Source organism: Leptopilina heterotoma, unplaced genomic scaffold (genome assembly GCF_015476425.1).
Source record: "Leptopilina heterotoma isolate Lh14 unplaced genomic scaffold, ASM1547642v1 Lhet_10, whole genome shotgun sequence".
Lineage (NCBI taxonomy): Eukaryota > Metazoa > Arthropoda > Insecta > Hymenoptera > Figitidae > Leptopilina > Leptopilina heterotoma.
The window spans coordinates 1898614-1913178 of NW_025110813.1; positions in this window are offsets into that span (position 1 = coordinate 1898614).

Sequence of the window (14565 nt, forward strand, 5' to 3'; positions counted from 1 at the left end):
AATACATTATAGTTTTGGGTCCCAGTCGATTTTCTTATAAATTTTAAGTTTGTATGAAATCTGAAGAAAACTATTAAATTCCCAAAACTTGTAGGAAAATGGACTGAGATTCAAAACTTATGTATTTCCTGCGCGGTCCTTTTTAGGGAAAAAATTCAAGTCATTGATGAAAATTCAAAGGAAATCTTGAAATTCAGGTCAACATGCACGCAGGTTAAGAGCGAAAATAGCCTTCAATTTAAAAATTACAAACACGTGCTAAAGTCCAACATGATCTAAAAAGTTCGTTCAAGTTTCGCATCTATCAAAGAAGGGAAAGTATTCCCTTTTAGGCTAAAAGACTCAAAAGAACTTAAAATTAACGTTAAAATTCACCAAGTAGAATTTTTCAAGAGGTAAGGAAACATAAAATTTAGGTCATACCCTCTTAACTTAAAAGACAAACACAACAAGTGCTCCTCAATAAATACTAAATCCAAAAAACTCTATACAGAAGAAAGCATAAAAAAAAAGAATGATCACCAAAAACACATGCTCCATTATATGATAAATCAAAACCATAACCATTTTGCATCTGCGAATAATTTTTTCTTTCTCCAATTCGCTCGGCTTGTGACAAATTGAGAAAGCCGCAAAAAAAGATATTAAGTAGGGTAAAATTTCTAGAAATTATAATATATAAACACTCACACAGTGAAGATAAAGTGTTTCAATTTGTCTAAAATACATAAAAGTGATAGTGTATAACCACAAGAAAATGCTACATATGCTCGAGAGCGGTGTAGAAAAGCTCATATATACTTAAATTGTAATTTGACGATTGAGGCCACAATTTTGAGTCGTATCTTTCTCTTTTTCCCTTTTTCTCTCTTTGATGGCAGACCAAGATTCATATATGCATCTTTAATGACTTTTGAAGGGGGGAGGGAGGGTTTTTAACAACCGGAAATGAGCGTCGCACACTGTCGAAACAAATGAACAAACTAACTATAAGGGATTCAAGCAAAACCGCAAACAGGGTGGAGAACCGGTTTCTGGAGCATTAAAGAAGTATGTTTAAACGATATAGCGCCACTGGGAAAGGAGATGTCGTGTATATATATATGTGAAAGTGTATATTCACTTTGGAGGAGAGATGAGGCTATAGGGTTATGGAGGCGCCATAGTGGCTCTTAACTAGACACGAATGGACCGCACGTGTTGAGGTGTCAACTGAAACCTACAAGTCCCTTACCACTAGTGGGACTCTCTCTCTCCCTTTTTTTAAAGAACGCTTCATTTCACATAGGAATGAAATATTGAAGTAAAAATATTTATGTGCTCGCCGCGCATAATTGGTCACGCGTTTGCCACTTCCGCTTTGGCATATAGAATCACATTAGCGCCTCATGGGAATTTAAAATACCCGACACTTTTTTTTCTTATTTTTTTTTTCCTCCTCTAGAACTTTGGTCTCGCAGTGAGACAAGTGTTTTAAACTCCAAATGTTTCGTTCCATTATTATGGAATTTGATGACTTTTATTTCGATTTATCTTATATCAGAGAATTACAAAAGACTAAATCTGAATAGTGAAATAAGAAATACTAATTTACATCCATACTTTATTTTCTTTTGACTATATCAAAAGCATAACTAGAATTAAAGACGAAAAAAGAAATTAGCAGCTAATGCAAACCGTTTTTTTTTAAATTACAAATTTAAAAAATTATCAATATAACAAAAAAGAATTCAGCGCCAGTCTTAATTTGAATCTGAATCAAAATAAATTGAGATGCAGAATGTGACCTAAATTTTGATCTTATTTTTTTAGGTTATTTTGTGCCTTATACGACCTACGATTTAAAATTGCAGGCTTCGCACTCATCTACTAAAACCTATATTTACTACTTTTTTTACGTTAAGCTACTATTTGGGTACTTTTTCAGATTTCAACCACTATAAAAGCTACTATCTATGTTTTTTTTTTAGAATTTGCTAATACTAGAAACCAAAAAACTGTTCTCAAGAATTATAATCAAATTCTTTAAAAAGATTCAATTATTATTTCAAAAAATATTCAAAATCCAATTATTTTCATTATTAATCATAAAAATAAAATCATTAATTCATAAGATTTCACAAAACAATTCAATTATTTAAAAAATAAAAATTGATAAAATTCATCAAAAATTCTATTATTTTCAATATGTACATAATAAAATTTCCACAGAACTTCAATTAATTTAGAATAGCATTTTCAAAAAAATTTCTAAACAATCAATAAATAAGCAAACAATTAATAATTCGCAACATTTTTATACAATTCTTCTCAATAATTGAATTACCTTCAATAATAATAACATATTTTTCATGGAAATTCAATTATTTAAAGAAATTTTTAATAAAATTCTAAGCAAGAATTCAATTGTTTTCATAAATAATAAAATTCATCACAGGATTTCAATTATTTTTAATAGGTACAATTTTTCAGAAATTTCTCGAGAAGTGTAATTATTCTTAAAAATTTAATTTCAATTCCTCAAAAAAATCAAATATTTAAAAAAATGTTTTTTTTTTAAATTTCTTTGAAAGAATTTAATTATTTACAAAAATATTAGAATTTTTCACAAGAATTCAATTGTTTTTAAAAGCAATCAATTTCTTCTTGGAAATTCAATTATTTTTAAAAATTCTAATAAAATCTTTCTCAAGAATTCAATTATTTTCATAAATAATAAAATTTATCACAGGATTTCAATTATTTTTAATACAATTTTACAGGAATGCTCGAGAAATGTATAATATTATTCTTAAAAATTAAATTTCAATTCCTCGAAAAAATCAATTATTTAACAAAATATATATTTTTTTAATTCTTTGGAAGAATTCAATTATTTACAAAAATATTAGAATTTTTCACAGGAATTCAAATATTTTTGAATGTTTAAGTAAAATTGTTTGAATTCCAATGAATTCAATTATTTTTAAAAGTAATCAATTTCTTCTTGGAAATTCAATTATTTTATTAAATAATAAAATGCTTTTTAGGAATTCATTTATTTTCAAAAATTTTTTATAAAATACCACACAGACATTCGGGGTTGGGACAAGTCACACTCAGAAAGTCTCCCCCGGACAAGTCCTCCCAGGACAAGTCTCCACAGAGACATAACTCCCCATGGGACAAGTCTTCCTATGGACAGCTCCTCCCAGAGGACAAGTCTTCCCAGGGACATCTCTCCCCATATGTAAATATTAAAAGTAAATAATGCCATGGGTGGACAAGTCTCCCCGGGACATCTCTCCCCAGTAAAAATTGTTTATTAAAACGGTGGCACATTCAGGACAAGTCTCCCCAGTAAAAATTGTTTATTAAAACGGTGGCACATTCAGGACAAGTCTCCCCAGGACAAGTCTCCCCGGGACATCTCTCCCCAGTAAAAAAATGTTTATTAAAACAGTGGCAAATTCAGGACAAGTCTCCCCAGGACAAGTCTCCCCGGGACATCTCTCCCCAGTAAAAATTATTTATTAAATCGGTGGCACATTCAGGACAAGTCTCCCGAGGACAAGTCTCCCCGGGACATCTCTCCCCAGTGAAAATTGTTTATTAAAACGGTGGCACATTCAGGACAAGTCTCCCCAGAACAAGTCTCCCCGGGACATCTCTCCCCAGTAAAAAAATGTTTATTAAAACAGTGGCAAATTCAGGACAAGTCTCCCCAGGACAAGTCTCCCCGGGACATCTCTCCCCAGTAAAAATTATTTATTAAATCGGTGGCACATTCAGGACAAGTCTCCCCGGGACATCTCTCCCCAGTGAAAATTGTTTATTAAAACGGTGGCACATTCAGGACAAGTCTCCCCAGGACAAGTCTCCCCGGGACATCTCTCCCCAGTAAAAATTGTTTATTAAAACGGTGGCACATTCAGGACAAGTCTCCCCAGGACAAGTCTCCCCAGTAAAAATTGTTTATTAAAACGGTGGCACATTCAGGACAAGTCTCCCCGGGACATCTCTCCCCAGTTAGAATTGTTTATTAAAACAGTGGCACATTCAGGACAAGTCTCCCCAGGACAAGTCTCCCCGGGACATCTCTCCCCAGTAAAAATTGTTTATTAAAACGGTGGCACATTCAGGACAAGTCTCCCCGGGACATCTCTCCCCAGTTAGAATTGTTTATTAAAACAGTGGCACATTCAGGACAAGTCTCCCCAGGACAAGTCTCCCCGGGACATCTCTCCCCAGTAAAAATTATTTATTAAAACGGTGGCACATTCAGGACAAGTCTCCCCAGGACAATCTCCCCGGGACATCTCTCCCCAGTAAAAATTGTTTATTAAAACGGTGGCACATTCAGGACAAGTCTCCCCGGGACATCTCTCCCCAGTTAGAATTGTTTATTAAAACAGTGGCACATTCAGGACAAGTCTCCCCAGGACAAGTCTCCCCGGGACATCTCTCCCCAGTAAAAATTGTTTATTAAAACGGTGGCACATTCAGGACAAGTCTCCCCGGGACATCTCTCCCCAGTTAGAATTGTTTATTAAAACAGTGGCACATTCAGGACAAGTCTCCCCAGGACAAGTCTCCCCGGGACATCTCTCCCCAGTAAAAATTATTTATTAAAACGGTGGCACATTCAGGACAAGTCTCCCCAGGACAATCTCCCCGGGACATCTCTCCCCAGTAAAAATTGTTTATTAAAACGGTGGCACATTCAGGATAAGTCTCCCCAGGACAAGTCTCCCCGGGACATCTCTCCCCAGTTAAAAAATGTTTATTAAAACAGTGGCAAATTCAGGACAAGTCTCCCCAGGACATCTCTCCCCAGTTAACCAGTTGACTGTTTCTGACGCATATATGCGCAAAACTAAACTGGCCAAAAGTGGTTCATGACGCATATATGCGCAACTTAAAAAAGGTAATTAAAAACTACTTAAATGTTCCTGAAACCGATTACTCGGGGGTTTTTGAGGTCGCTGATTACGAATATGATATTTGTTTTCCAAAATTCAAAATAACTGGTTCAATATGGCGGAAATTTTTTTAAAATTTATTGAATTTGTTTGAAACTGGTTAATTTGACATCAGTATGATAATTTTTGGTGAAATCAAATTTCGATAAATACCTTGAAAAAATAATGACAGATTCGTAATCAGCGACTCTAAAAACCTCCGAGTATTCAGTTTCAAGCCATTATAATTAATTTTTTATTTTGTCGTGCGCCATATTGGATCCGCCATTTTGAATTTTGGAAAACTAATGTCAGATTCGTAATCAGCGACCCTTAAAACCCCCGAATAACAAGTTTCAAGCAAATTCGACGAATTTTGAAAAAATTTCCGCCATCTTGGATCTGCCATTTTGAATTTCGAAAAACTGATGTCAGATTCGTATTCAGCAACCCCAAAAACCCCAGAGTACTACGTTTCAAGTCAATCTGATCAATCAACGCCTGGACTACTCGTCAATGGGTTTTCTCGCCAGAGAAGAGGAAAACTGTAGAAAACCTCTCTGAGTACAACCGGTTTATCGACAGTCGAGTTCTAATGGTGTGTACCGGACAATAATCGACGGTGCACATCATTATACCTCGACGTCAAACCTCCCGCTCAGATTGTCTCACGTGCCGGAAAAATACCAAGCCAAGTGGGCGCGAACCAAGGGTACTTATACCCTTGGTCCTTAAACGACCACCAACGCCAGGCATCTATCTGACTGAGCTAATCTGTCGGTTTGTTTATTGAAGTTAATATATAATAAAATCTTATTCTTTGCATCAAGACGAATCGATTGGTATATAAGAAGTATAAATTGTATGAGAATTTATAGAGTTAATCACAATTAAAGCTGAAAAAATCGCATTTTTATCAAAAAAATGAGTTCTTTCCGCAAAATTATGTTGCTGTGTAAGAAAATCTTACTCATTTATTTCTAAAATCTTATTCATTACACCAAGACAGATCGATTGGTATATATAAAGTATATGTTTTACTTAAATTAATAGAATTAAAACCAATTATAGACAAAAAGTTTGCACTTTTAATAAAAATTCATTTTTTCTTAAAAATCATGTTGCTGTACAATAGAATGTTATTATTTATTAAAAAATAAATTAAAAATCTTATTCTTTGTATCAAGACGAATCGATTGATGTATATAAAGTATATATTCTATTGAAAATTATAGAATTAATTACAATTAAAGTTGAAAAATTCACTTTTTAACTAAAAATTTTTTTGTTTATTTAGATTCATATTACTGTATAAGAAAATTTTATTCTTTCTATTAAGACGAATGAACTTTATTTTATAAATGTTAAATTGTATTAAAAATGATTTAAAAATGAAATATATGTATCGTTAATGCTTCCTTCGCGAGGAAGCAAATTTTTTTTGCTGATCATAAAGAGGAAGCAAAATGTTCATGTAATGAACATCTGGATTTACAACTTGTTTTATTTTGTTGTCCGCCATATTGGATCCGTCATTTTAAATTTTGGAAAACGAATATCATATTCGTAATCAGCGACCTAGAAAACCTTCGAGTAATCGGTTTCAGGAACATTTAAGTAGTTTTTAATTACCTTTTTTAAGTTGCGCATATATGCGTCATGAACCACTTTTGGCCAGTTTAGTTTTGCGCGTTTTAATACACAATTTTTACTGAGGAGAAATGTCCCGGGGAGACTTGTCCTGGGGAGACTTGTCCTGAATGTGCCACTGTTTTAATAAACATTTTTTTACTGGGGAGAAATGTCCCGGGGAGACTTGTCCTGGGGAGACTTGTCCTGAACATGCCACCGTTAAAATAAACAATTCTAACTGGGGAGAGATGTCCCGGGGAGACTTGTCCTGAATGTGCCACTGTTTTAATAAACAATTCTAACTGGGGAGAGATGTCCCGGGGAGACTTGTCCTGGGGAGACTTGTCCTGAATGTGCCACTGTTTTAATAAACATTTTTTTACTGGGGAGAAATGTCCCGGGGAGACTTGTCCTGGGGAGACTTGTCCTGAACATGCCACCGTTAAAATAAACAATTCTAACTGGGGAGAGATGTCCCGGGGAGACTTGTCCTGAATGTGCCACTGTTTTAATAAACAATTCTAACTGGGGAGAGATGTCCCGGGGAGACTTGTCCTGGGGAGACTTGTCCTGAATGTGCCACTGTTTTAATAAACAATTCTAACTGGGGAGAGATGTCCCGGGGAGACTTGTCCTGGGAAGACTTGACCTGAATGTGCCACTGTTTTAATAAACATTTTTTAACTGGGGAGAGATGTCCCGGGGAGACTTGTCCTGGGGAGACTTGTCCTGAACATGCCACCGTTATAATAAACAATTTTTACTGGGGAGAGATGTCCCGGGGAGATTTGTCCTGGGGAGACTTGTCCTGAATGTGCCACCGATTTAAGAAATAATTTTTACTGGGGAGAGATGTCCCGGGGAGACTTGTCCTGAATTTGCCACTGTTTTAATAAACATTTTTTAACTGGGGAGAGATGTCCCGGGGAGACTTGTCCTGAATGTGCCACCGTTTTAATAAACAATTTTTACTGGGGAGACTTGTCCTGAACATGCCACCGTTATAATAAACAATTTTTACTGGGGAGAGATGTCCCGGGGAGACTTGTCCTGGGGAGACTTGTCCTGAATGTGCCACCGATTTAATAAATAATTTTTACTGGGGAGAGATGTCCCGAGGAGACTTGTCCTGGGGAGACTTGTCCTGAATTTGCCACTGTTTTAATAAACATTTTTTAACTGGGGAGAGATGTCCCGGGGAGACTTGTCCTGGGGAGACTTGTCCTGAATGTGCCACCGTTTTAATAAACAATTTTTACTGGGGAGACTTGTCCTGGGGAGACTTGTCCTGAATTTGCCATCGTTTTAATAAACAATTTTTACTGGGGAGAGATGTCCCGGGGAGACTTGTCCTGGGGAGACTTGTCCTGAATGTGCCACCGATTTAATAAATAATTTTTACTGGGGAGAGATGTCCCGGGGAGACTTGTCCTGAATGTGCCACTGTTTTAATAAACAATTCTAACTGGGGAGAGATGTCCCGGGGAGACTTGTCCTGAATGTGCCACCGTTTTAATAAACAATTTTTACTGGGGAGAGATGTCCCGGGGAGACTTGTCCTGGGGAGACTTGTCCTGAATGTGCCACCGATTTAATAAATAATTTTTACTGGGGAGACTTGTCCTGGGGAGACTTGTCCTGAATGTGCCACTGTTTTAATAAACAATTCTAACTGGGGAGAGATGTCCCGGGGAGATTTGTCCTGAATGTGCCACCGTTTGAATAAACAATTTTTACTGGGGAGATATGTCCCGGGGAGACTTGTCCTGGGGAGACTTGTCCTGAATGTGCCACTGTTTTAATAAACAATTCTAACTGGGGAGAGATGTCCCGGGGAGACTTGTCCTGGGGAGACTTGTCCTGAATGTGCCACCGTTTTAATAAACAATTTTTACTGGGGAGAGATGTCCCGGGGAGACTTGTCCTGGGGAGACTTGTCCTGAATGTGCCACCGATTTAATAAATAATTTTTACTGGGGAGAGATGTCCCGGGGAGACTTGTCCTGGGGAGACTTGTCCTGAATTTGCCACTGTTTTAATAATCATTTTTTAACTGGGGAGAGATGTCCCGGGGAGACTTGTCCTGGTGAGACTTGTCCTGAACATGCCACCGTTATAATAAACAGTTTTTACTGGGGAGAGATGTCCCGGGGAGACTTGTCCTGAATTTGTCACTGTTTTAATAAACAATTTTTTACTGGGGAGAGATGTCCCGGGGAGACTTGTCCACCCATGGCATTATTTACTTTTAATATTTACATTTGGGGAGAGATGTCCCTGGGAAGACTTGTCCTCTGGGAGGAGCTGTCCATGGGAAGACTTGTCCCATGGGGAGTTATGTCTCTGTGGAGACTTGTCCTGGGAGGACTTGTCCGGGGGAGACTTTCTGAGTGTGACTTGTCTCATATTCAGACATTCAATTATTGTTAAAAAAATTTTAATAGAATTCTTTGTAAAATTTAATTATTTTTAAAAACTTCTCGCAATTCAATGATTTTCAATATCTATACTATTTTCATCAAATTTTCCTACATAATTCAATTATTTAACAATTTTTTTTATAAAAATATTCGTAAGAATTCAATTCTTTTTATGAATAAAAGAAATTTCTCAGGAATTCAATTATTTAAATTAGATGTTGCATAAAATTAGTCGAAAGAAATCAATTCTTTAAAAGTTTTTATAAAATTCTTCGTAAGAATTAAATTATTTTTATAAATAAATTTAAATTCTTTCTGAAGCCCAGGCGGAAATTTCCAACCGGCGCGGATCCTAGCCCGTACTGACGCCGGTGTAACTGTACTGGCTCGGAACCGCCTGCCAACCGAATGTGAACGGGCATTCTACCGAATAGTGACTAGGCCAGGAGCGCGCTGGCAACCGGCTCGGAACTGGCATTCTACCGCCCGCTGACCGGCCGGGAGAAGCCGTTCCGTGTATAATTCAACCGGCTGGGACCTGGCACTCTACCGACCGTGGATTTTTCATTCAATAGCCAGCTGAGCGCTGGCATTCTACCGACTGACAACCGGGTCGGATCCAAATGATAATTTCAACAAATATCAATACAAAAAATAATAATTAATTGCAAAAGATAAATACTAATGACAATTCATTGACAGTTCACTTTACACATTTGTTTATACACTTAAACGCAATTTTTTATTACATAGACATTTGAAAAATCCTAACGCTTGGGGTACGAACCTACGCCTAACCGAATATTTACGCACCGAAATCTCGCACGCTAACCACTATGCTACGCTCGCATGGGACTCTCAAATCTTAAATACTCTCAAGTGTCACAAGCTGAAATAAAACTTGTAGAATTACTACGCGTCAATGATACCGCCATATTTTCAATACTTAATTGAATGTATATTTAGGACTATTTCAATATTTCGTTAAAAAAGAAACTTGTTATATTTTTATTATTATATAATACATATATTGAATAATTGTTTTTCAATATAATAATATTGAACGTAATAATATTAATAATTTTAATTAATATCTCAATAATAATAAATTTATTATTATTAAGATATTATTAATTAACATTAATATTATTGAGAATTAATAATAAATTATCAATATTAATATTAATTAATAATATATCAATAACCATAAATTTATTATTATTGAGATATTAATTAAAATTATTAATATCATTACCTTCAATATTATTATATTGAGAAACAATTATTCAATTATTATTGAGATATTATTAATTAATAATATATAATATTAATTAATAACGAATTTTTCTAATTATTTAATTTTTAAAAAAGTCTCAATAAATAATTACTTAATATATTGATTAGATTCATTTATTAATAATTATTTTCTAAAATAATGCAATTACTTGTAATAATTATTTAATTTATAATGTGACAATAAATGACAAGATCCGCAGTCGGATCCGCCCCAGTACCGAGCCACTACAGACTCAACATATCCGTCATTCTTCCGACGCCGCAGAAGAATAAGATCCGCTGGCGGAAGAAATCCAGTACCGAGCCAGTACTGACAATAGTGGGAAGACGGTTCCGACAGTCGGAGCATAATCTGTACCGCGCCGGTTGCTTTTTCAGATCCGAATCGGTTCAGACCGTCGGTACTTGCGGTCTGTACGGGCGCGGATCCCAGCCGGTTGTAAACTCCGACGTTCGTCCGACTTTTCCGCCTGGGAGAATAAAATACGTTGCAGATCAATTCAATTTATTAGCAGGATAAGAAGGAAGTAAATATTTTTGATGAAAATTAGGAAAAAGGCTGAAAAATATAATACAGAATGCAATTTTTAAAATTTTTGTGAAGTGTCTAAAACAAGTTTTTTTGGTTTTCAATTTTAATTTTTCGAAAGCTATACTTTTTTACTACTTTTTTTAAGTTTGAAAGCTAGTTTTTTAAAATTATAATTATTATCAAGTGCGAAGTCTTAAATTACTTATTTTTTTTCGATCTACGACTTACTAATGTTTCACAAAAAATTTGAACGTTATACTTTACTTTAGAAATTAAAATTTACCGGCATATGTTTTGAAAGATGATAAAAGTTTTAAAAGAACAAGATATTGCAGAGTCATTTGACTAGTATTTTATTTAGATATTTTTAAAAAATCGTCATTTTCAATATTTTACAAAAATTTAAATAACTTCTAAAATAATGAACGCTTTTTAATGATCTTAAGCTTATTTTAAAGGTCATTTTTTGCAGAATAAGAATAACTTATAAACATTAACTGAAATTTTTTTCTTAGAATAAGCAGGATGTCAAAGTTAGACAAAAAATTTCAAAAAATTTGAAATAATTTTTTTGTACTAAAAACTATTCTAGAAAATATATATGAAACATGATGTGGTGTAGATTTTTCAAGGAAATTTAAAAAAAAATACATTTGAATTTTAAAAATTATTTTTCTTTTAATAAGATTATTTCAAATTTTTTGAATTGTTTTGTCTAACTTTGACGTCTTGCTTATTCTAAAAAAAAATTATAATTTAATGCCTATAAGTAATTCTTATTCTGTAGAAAATGGCCTTTAAAATAAGATTATGATGATTAAAAAGCGTTTATTATTTTAGAAGATATTCCAATTTTTGTAAAACATTGAAAATGGGGATTTTTAAAAAATATTAAAATAAAATACTGACCAAATGACTTCTGTAAGGTCTTATTCTTTTTAAAATATTATCATCTTTCAAAATATATACGGACAAAAATTTTAGTTTTTATAAATTTTGTGTTAAAATATTTTTTTCATTTCCTTGAAAATGGGTGGACTCACAATTTTGGTCGGTACTGTATTACATATAGTGAAGAGAGACCTAAATTTTGACCTACATTTTTGTAGGTTATTTTGTGTCGTACGACTTTTACGATTTGAGACATTCCAAATTTCATTGATCTACGTCTTCAAGTTTTTCACAAAGGACCCCACAACAGGAAATATATTAGTTTTGGGTCGCAGTCTATTTTCCTTTATAAGCCACAAAAAACAAACTGAAATCAAGACTCTTTCTTATAAGTGAGTGTAAATTGAAATTTTTCCTCTACATTCTCAACTTTTCAAGACTATAATCAATCTCTAACCGCATACAGATAAGAATTCTAACTGAAAGAGCCTAACTCCGGAAAAAGAAATGAAATTCCGAAAATACTTTCCCAGAAAGCGGCAATTATTTTTAGCATAAGGTGCGTGTAAGTACATAACAAGCTTTCGCTTGTACACCGATTAGCGGCGGCAGAGGCCTCTTGAATTCGCCTTTGGCCGCAAACTTTTCCCCTATACAAACACTCGCTCTCACTCACACGCATATATGTATGTCCTGAGAATTTTAGAGACAATCATTAATAACAACGCTGAGACGTAGTGCTTTTTAACTCTCAGATGTTAAATACAAGAGCGGCGCTAAACGGGTCCAAGGAGGGAAGCGGGTGTCGTCACTTAACGTTGCTTCCGCTCGATGGGGCGTGGTTTTTTGTTTTTCTAAATCTTTTTAAGATGCCGGAAGATTTATTACATATTTTGAATAGAGCAACACACGTCTCGACGAATTAAAGCATTTCAAAAGTAAATTTCAAGCGCGAGAGACGCGCGGTTAAAGCGCCTGGAAAATTATTATACCGCAGCAGCTCGCGCGGGGAATGAGTTTCTCTTCATCAAATAAATGAAGCGCCACAGTCCATTAAGATATTATTATTAAAGAGAAATTATAGTTCCAAGACAGTTCAAAATTATTCTTTCTATACTCTATAACAATCAGACATTAATAGACTTGGTGGAGAAAAAGTAAACTTGTTCACTAATTAATGATATAAATCAAGAGGAAATTAATTTATCACCAAAATTTATTTTACGCAATTTTCGAAAACAATTTCTTGACTAAATTTAAGAAATAAATTTAAGAAATAAACTTGATGCATATAAATTTACACTACTCGAGATTTTGTACACAAATGTATAATTAATATTGTTTGGAAAAAAGTGGTCGCGGGGGCGAGAAAGATTGTTCATTAATAAATGGGAAGATAAATGATGTCACTTAAAAAATGTGGTTGTGTGGTTTTGTTTGATTTTGTTTTTTTTTTGGTGTGTATTAGTGAGAGTGAGGTTTATAATCATGAGTCTCGTAAATGTATAATAATGGCACTCAACGTCGTCGTCGTCGTCGTCTTGGTCGTTGTCGTTGCAAAGAGAGCCTATGTTTAGCTTGGCGTTTGCGAGATGAATGAGAGTGTGCACGCCGCTTAACCTCAGTAGAAGTGAATTTTTTTTCGCTCCAACGGGACACGCGAGGCATTTGACTTTTGTTCGCTCGCTCGCCTTGGTCCCCAACCTCTCTTTCTCTCCTCTCGACCGTTCTTCCATGATGACCCGCTTCGCTCATTTCAGAATACAACATTGCAACTTAAAGGAGAAAAAAATGCCATAGGCTCGTGCCAACGTTTAAGAAACCACGACTGTTTGATGTTAATATGAATCATAAAGCATTGCCTCATTCCTGATTCTTAAAATATTCCCCGGGAGTGTTCCCGGGGTATATAGTAGGGAATACTGAAATCTGTAGCAAAAATTGGTAGAGATTCTGAATTGATTTCACAAAAAAAAATTTGTTTTGAAAAAATGGAATAAATACGACAGGGTTGTAACAGATTAGGGAAGTCAGGGAATTCAGGAAAAAGTCAGGGAAAATAAAATTGGTCAGGAAAATCAGGAAAAAATCAGGGATTTTTATTAAAAGTACTAGAAATTAATGTTGAAAAGTAAAAATTGAATTTTTTAAATTTGTGAGAAAACTCTGAATTTTGATGTTTTTTTTTTGTTTGTCTTGTAAACTATGAAATTACCACGAATTTTTTAACACAAAACCTTCAATTTTTCTATTTCTGACAATAATTTCCTTCTTAAATAACTTAATTTTTCAAGAACTATTATAAAATTATGACTTAACAATTATTTAATAAATAATTTTTACAATTTTCATAAATACTAGATTCATAGAAGACTTTTAGTTAGAAATATTTTAAAAAATTGAATTTTTCGAAAAGTTACAAAATTAATTCCAGAAATTTAATTATTTTCAAAAGTAATAAAAATTCTTCGCAGAATTTCAATTATGTTCAAAAATTTCAAAAAAAATTTTCTTCAAAATTTCAATTATCTTTATAAATAATAAAATTCTTCATCGAAATTCAATTATTTTTGAAAATTTGAATAAAATTCTTGGCAAAATTTCACAGGAATTCAATTATTTACAAAATTTTTAATAAATTTCTTCGAAATAATTCAATTATTTTCATAAGTAATAAAATTTTCATAAAATTTTTCGAAAAATATCACTTATTTAAAATTATTGTTGTAAAATTCGTCGTAAGAATTCAATTATTTAAAAAAGTTTAACAAAGTTCTTTTGAAGATAATTCAATTATTTTTCTAAATAATAAAATTCTTTACCGAAATTCAATTATTTTTTAAACTTGAATAAA